Source organism: Rhinoderma darwinii, chromosome 2, assembly GCF_050947455.1.
Source record: "Rhinoderma darwinii isolate aRhiDar2 chromosome 2, aRhiDar2.hap1, whole genome shotgun sequence".
Classification (NCBI taxonomy): Eukaryota; Metazoa; Chordata; class Amphibia; order Anura; family Rhinodermatidae; genus Rhinoderma; species Rhinoderma darwinii.
In genome coordinates, this window is record NC_134688.1 from 413,429,685 (window position 1) to 413,437,272 (window position 7,588).

Sequence of the window (7,588 nt, forward strand, 5' to 3'; positions counted from 1 at the left end):
TATCTGTAATGGAGTGGCCAGCGCAGTCAACAGATCTCAACCCCATAGAGCTGTTGTGGGAGCAGCTTGACCGTATGGTACGCAAGAAGTGCCCATCAAGCCAATCCAACTTGTGGGAGGGCCTTCTGGAAGCATGGGGTGAAATTTCTCCCGATTACTTCAGCAAATTAACAGCTAGAATGCCAAAGGTCTGCAATGCTGTAATTGCTGCAAATGGAGAATTCTTTGACGAAAGCAAAGTTTGAAGGAGAAAATTATTATTTCAAATAAAATTAATATTTCTAACCTTGTCAATGTCTTGACTATATTTTTTAGTCATTTTGCAACTCATTTGATAAATATAAGTGTGAGTTTTCATGGAAAACACAAAATTGTCTGGGTGACCCCAAACTTTTGACCAGTAGTGTAAGTCGTGTATTTTACATTTCTGCTCACATTTACACTGTGTTCCAATTTATTATGCACATTGGATTTAAGTGTCATAAGCATTTAATTATTAGTTTTTCAATTAAACTCATGGATGGTATTGTGTCTTAGGGCTCTTTGGATCATTGTAATCAATCTCAGACACCTGTGATAATTAGTTTGCCAGGTGTGCCCAATCAAAGGAAAACTACTTAATAAGGACGTTCCACATTATTAAGCAGGCCACAGGTTTCAAGCAATATGGGAAAGAAAAAGGATCTCTCTGCTGCCGAAAAGCGTGAAGTAGTGCAATACCTTGGACAAGGTATGAAAACATTGGATATTTCAAGAAAACTTAAAGAGGCTCTGTCACCAGATTTTGCAACCCCTATCTGCTATTGCAGCAGATAGGCGCTGCAATGTAGATTATAGTAACGTTTTTATTTTTAAAAAAACGAGCATTTTTGGCCAAGTTATGACCATTTTCGTATTTATGCAAATGAGGCTTGCAAAAGTACAACTGGGCGTGTTGAAAAGTAAAAGTACAACTGGGCGTGTATTATTTGCGTACATCGGGGCGTGTTTACTACTTTTACTAGCTGGGCGTTGTGTATAGAAGTGTCATCCACTTCTCTTCACAACGCCCAGCTTCTGGCAGTGCAGACACAGCCGTGTTCTCCAGAGATCACGCTGTGACGTCACTCACAGGTCCTGCATCGTGTCGGCACCAGAGGCTACAGATGATTCTGCAGCAGCATCGGCGTTTGCAGGTAAGTCGATGTAGCTACTTACCTGCAAATGCTGATGCTGCTGCAGAATCAACTGTAGCCTCTGGTGCCGACACGATGCAGGACCTTTGAGTGACGTCACAGATCTGCACTGCCAGAAGCTGGGCGTTCTGAAGAGAAGTGGATGATACTTCTCATCAGAACGGCCAGCTAGTAAAAGTAGTAAACACGCCCCGATGTACGCACATAATACATGCCCAGTTGTACTTTTACTTTTCAACACGCCCAGTTGTACTTTTGCAAGCCTCATTTGCATAAATACGAAAATGGTCATAACTTGGCCAAAAATGCTCGTTTTTTAAAAATAAAAACGTTACTGTAATCTACATTGCAGCGCCTATCTGCTGCAATAGCAGATAGGGGTTGCAAAATCTGGTGACAGAGCCTCTTTAAGCGTGATCATCATACTGTGAAAAGATTTGTGGCTGATTCAGAGCACAGACGGGTTCGTTCAGATAAAGGCATAATGAGGAAGGTTTCTGCCAGACAAATTAATAGGATTAGGAGAGCAGCTGCTAAAATGCCATTGCAAAGCAGCAAACCGGTATTTGAAGCCGCTGGTGCCTCTGGAGTCCCGCGAACCTCAAGGTGTAGGATCCTCCAGAGGTTTGCAAGTGTGCATAAAGCTATTATTCGGCCACCCCTAAACAATGCTCACAAGCAGAAACGGTTGCAGTGGGCTCAGAAATACATGAAGACTAATTTTCAAACCGTGTTGTTTTCTGATGAGTGCCGTGCAACCCTGGATGGTCCAGATGGATGGAGTAGTGGATGGTTGGTGAATGGCCACCATGTCCCAACAAGGCTGCACCGTCAGCAAGAAGTCATGTTTTGGGCTGGAATCATGGGGAGAGAGCTGGTAGGCCCCTTTAGGGTCCCTGACGGTGTGAAAATGACCTATGCAAAGTACGTAGAGTTTATGACTGACCACTTTCTTCCGTGGTACAAAAAGAAGAACCGTGCCTTCCGTAGCAAAATAATCTTCATGCATGACAATGCACCATCTCATGCTGCAAAGAATACCTCTGTGTCATTGGCTGCTATGGGCATAAAAGGAGAGAAACTCATGGTGTGGCCCTCATGTTCCCCTGACCTCAACCCTATTGAGAACCTTTGGAGCATCCTCAAGCAAAATATCTGAGGGTGGGAGGCAGTTCACATCAAAACCGAAGCTCTAGGAGGCTATTCTGACATCCTGCAAAGATATTCAAGCAGAAACTGTCCAAATACTCACAAATTCAATGGATGCAAGAATTGTAAAGGTGATATCAAAGAAGGGGTCCTATGTTAACATGTAACTTGGCCTGTTAAGTTTTTTTTTTCATTGAAAGACCTTCTGATTTCTGTAAATATGACCTCCTGATGCTGCAAATTCAACAAATTACCATTTTAGTTCTCTTTACAACCTTTAAAATGTTTTGATCTCTGTTGTGCATAATAATTTGAAACAGTGCATTTTGAGTTTTTTGCTTCTAAAAAAAAATCTTTTATCATTAGGAGATTTGTTCAATAAAATTTACATTATACTCCAACGGTTGATGGCTTGAAGATTATACCGACTGTCATTTGCATCGACTATTTAGGAAAATCAGCGAAAAATAACATTTGCATAATAATTTGGAACGCGGTTTAGTACAGGTTTGGCTATTTCTAGAAATATATAACGGGGAAATTTGTCCCAGCACCATCCAACTGAGCTGTGCTTTCTCCAGGGCAGATCATCGCTTGTGCACCCACAAGAAAACCGGAACAGAAGTACCAAATTAATAGAAGCAAAATCTTCCTAGATTTCATGACCAAAATGATAAAAAAAAATTGCCCTGAAATAAAGGAAACATTTGCATATGTGAAGCCTGTGTCTTTGGTCCAACTTTCGTGCTAGATATATATATATTACATACATTACTATAATAACAATACTACATTACTATAATACTACTACATTACTATAATAACAATACTACATTACTATAATACTACTACATTACTATAATAACAATACTACATTAGTATAACAATACTACATTACTATAATAATACTACATTACTATAATAACAATACTACATTACTATAATACTACTACATTACTATAACAATACTACATTACTATAATACTACTACATTACTATAATACTACATTACTATAATAACACTACTACATCACTATAATACTACATTACTATAATAATAATAATAATACTACTACATTACTATAATAACACTACTACATTACTAGAATACTACATTACTATAATACTACATTACTCTAAAAATCCTACATTACTATAATAACACTACTACATTACTATAATAATCCTACATTACTATAATAACAATACTACATTACTATAATAACAATACTACATTAGGGTATGTTCACACGCTTAACAAAAAGCGTCTGAAAATACGGAGCTGATTTCAGAGAAAATGAAATTTGGAGCTTCTTTTGAGGCTACTTTTCAGGTGTTTTCAATAGAGTCAATGAAAAACGGCTCCAATTACGTCCCTATAAGTGTCCTGCACTTCTTTTGACGAGGCTGTATTTTTACGTGCCGTCTTTTGACAGCGACGCGTAAAATGACAGGTCGTCGGCACAGAACATCGTAAAGCCCATTGAAAGCAATGGGCAGATGTTTGCCGACGTATTGGAGCCGTTTTTTCAGACGTAATTCGAGGCGTAAAACGCCTCCATTACGTCTGAAAATAGGTCGTGTGAACCCAGCCTAATACTACATTACTATAATAACACTACTACATTACTATAATACTACATTACTATAATAACACTACTGCATTACTATAATAACACTACTACATTACTATAATACTACATTACTATAATAACACTACTACATTACTATAATACTACATTACTATAATAACACTACTAGATTACTATAATAACACTACTACATTACTATAATACTACATTACTATAATAACACTACTACATTACTATAATAACACTACTACATTACTATAATACTACATTACTATAATAACACTACTGCATTACTAATAACACTACTACATTACTATAATAACACTACTACATTACTATAATAATACTACATTACTATAACACGACATTACTATTAGGGTATGTTCACACGAGGGCGTCCGTTACGGCTGAAATTACGGGGATGTTTCAGCCTGAAAACATCCCCGTAATTTCAGCCGTATCGGCATGTGCAGGCGCTTGAACGCCGCGTCAATTACGGCCGTAATTAGCGCTGCTATTCATTGGAGTCAATGAATAGCGGCTCCAATTACGGCCAAAGAAGTGACAGGCCACTTCTTCTACGCGGGCGTCTATTTGCGCGCCGTCATTTGACAGCGGTGCGTAAATATACGCCTCGTGTGAACAGACAAACGTCTGCCCATTGCTTTCAATGGGCAGATGTTTGTCAGCGCTATTGAGGCGCTATTTTCAGACGTAATTCGGGGCAAAAAAGCCCGAATTACGTCCGTAAATAGGCCGTGTGAACATACCCTAACACTACTACATTACTATAATACTACATTACTATAATACTACTACATTACTATAATAACACTACTACATTACTATAATACTACTACATTACTATAACAGTACTACATTACTATGAGGCTGGGTTCACACAACCTATTTTCAGACGTAAACGAGGCGTATTATGCCTCGTTTTACGTCTGAAAATAGGGCTGCAATACGTCGGCAAACATCTGCCCATTCATTTGAATGGGTTTGCCGACGTACTGTGCAGACGACCTGTAATTTACGCGTCGTCCAGCTGTCAAACGACAACGCGTAAATGGACTGCCTCGGCAAAGAAGTGCAGGACACTTCTTTGCCACGTAATTTGAGCTGTTCTTCATTGAACTCAATGAAGAACAGCTCAAGGTTTACGAGCGTCTCAGACGCCTCGCAAAATGTGAGGCGGAGCATTTACGTGTGAAACGAGGCAGCTGTTTTCTCTTGAAAACAGTCTGTCTTTTCACACGTAAATGACAGCTAGCGTGTGAACATACCCTGATACTACATTACTATAATAACACTGCTGCATTACTATAATAAAACTACTACATTACTATAATACTACTACATTACTATAATAACACTACTACATTACTATAATACTACTACATTACTATAATAATAATACATTACTATAATAATAATACATTACTATATTATTACATTACTATAATACTGCATTATATTACTATAATAATACTACATTACTATAATATTACATTACTATAATAACACTACTACATTACTATAATACTACATTACTATAATACTACATTACTATAATACTACTACATTACTATATTACATTACTATAATACTACTTTATATTACTATAATAATACTACATTACTATAATACTACATTACTATAATAATAACAACAATACTACATTACTATACTACATTACTATAAAAAAACTACATTACTATAATAACAATACTACATTACAATAATAATACTATATTACAATAATACTACATTACTATAACAATACTATATTACTATAATAATACATCACTATAACAATACTGCACTCCTATAATAATACTACATTACTATAACAATACTATAATACTAAATTACTATAATTCTACATTACTATAACACTACTACATTACTATAATAATACTACATTACTATAACAATACCACATTACTATTATACTACATTACTATAATAATACTACATTAGCATAACAATACTTACATTACTATAACAATATTACATTACTATAATACTACATTACTATAATACCACATTACTATATTTCTGCTACATTACTATAATAATAGCGCTAGGTTTAAACTTACCGGAAATTTGCGAGTTTACTCCATGTGCTTATTTTACCAATCCAGTTTTCCAGTTTAAGCCACTAAATGCAGTCTGACTGCTCAGTTGGCAGCATTTGGCAGACACAAGAATGTCAAGATTGGGCAGCCCCTTCTTAGCTAGTGCCCTCTGCAGATGCTGCCACACACCCACCCGTAGATAATGCCACAGTGCCCTCTATAGATAATGCCACAGTGCACTCTGTAGATAATGCCACAGTGTGATCTGCAGGTACTGCCATAGTGCCGTCTATAGATAATGCCACCCCCTGTAGATAATGCCACAGTGCTCTCTGTAGATCATTCTCTATTGCCCTCTGTAGATAATGCCACACCCCTTCGTAGATGCCACAGTGTCCTCTCCCCTAGATAATTCCCCAGTGCCCTCTGTAGATAATTCCCCAGTGCCCTCTGTAGATAATGCAACCCCCCCTCCCAATGAAGCTATCTATAGAGAGGGGTGTGCAGCGCTGTCCACCCTGTTTGGTGTGGCACTATCTACAGGGTGTGTGTGCGGTGCTCCTTCTTCGGCCTGCTCTCCCGCTTCAGGGGCCGTGTGTTTTTCTGGTGTAATGCATGGATGCAATGGTTCCTTGAGTGGCTGCAACCGTGTGTGTGTGTGTGTGTGTGTGTGTGTGTGTGTGTGTGTGTGTGTGTGTGTGTGTGTGTGTGTGTGTGTGTGTGTGTGTGTGTGTGTGTGTGTGTGTGTGTGTGTGTGTGCGTGCGCGTGCGCGTGCGCGTGCAAGGGGGGATGTCTAATACAGACATCCCTTTAAAATGAATAATTAGGCAACTTTCTGATGTACTTTGTTTCAATTCCTCATCAGCTTCAGTATCTCTGCTTGCTGTAAGTCAATGGAGCATTGGTATGGGCGCTTCAAATATTCTACTACATTTCTGTAACTAAAATATTGATGGCCGATTGGGTCTGAACCCCAGGACCCTGGCAATAAGCAGAAATAAGGGGCTGCTTTGCTCTTTTTATAGTTTATTCTGGTACAAAAGCTCATACGTACTTTTACTTGAATATGGCTGAGCTGCCGTACCAGGCACTGACAGATGAGCCAATGCGCATGGAAAAACATTGATAGGCTTAATGATCAGTGGGGATACCGGGAGGACAATGATTTAGTCCTGGAAAACCACTTGAAGAGGGAAAAACAAGGTCCTAATTTGGAATGACACCTTATTGAATTCAAACTGCATTATGTATATTAGGGGAAAACAGTTTCTGAAGCTAATAGTACACGAGGACAGGGGATGTGCAGATGGTGAGAGCCTTTAGGCAAATTCTGTGGAAACAATTGAATACGTTGTTATTTTGAAACAATGAAATTCCCATTTAGATGACATACAGAAGACTGAAGACTGGAACAGACGACTGCGTCAGCTGAATGTGAAACTCATTACAAAAGATGAAATTCCATTTGTGCTTGAGTTCGGCCGCAGTCACACCGCTGTATTCTTGGTTCATGTAGGATTCATATATCTTTTCTAATAGACAGGAGGGGACCCGACAGAGAGAAGTAAGAAATCTTTTACCACAGAA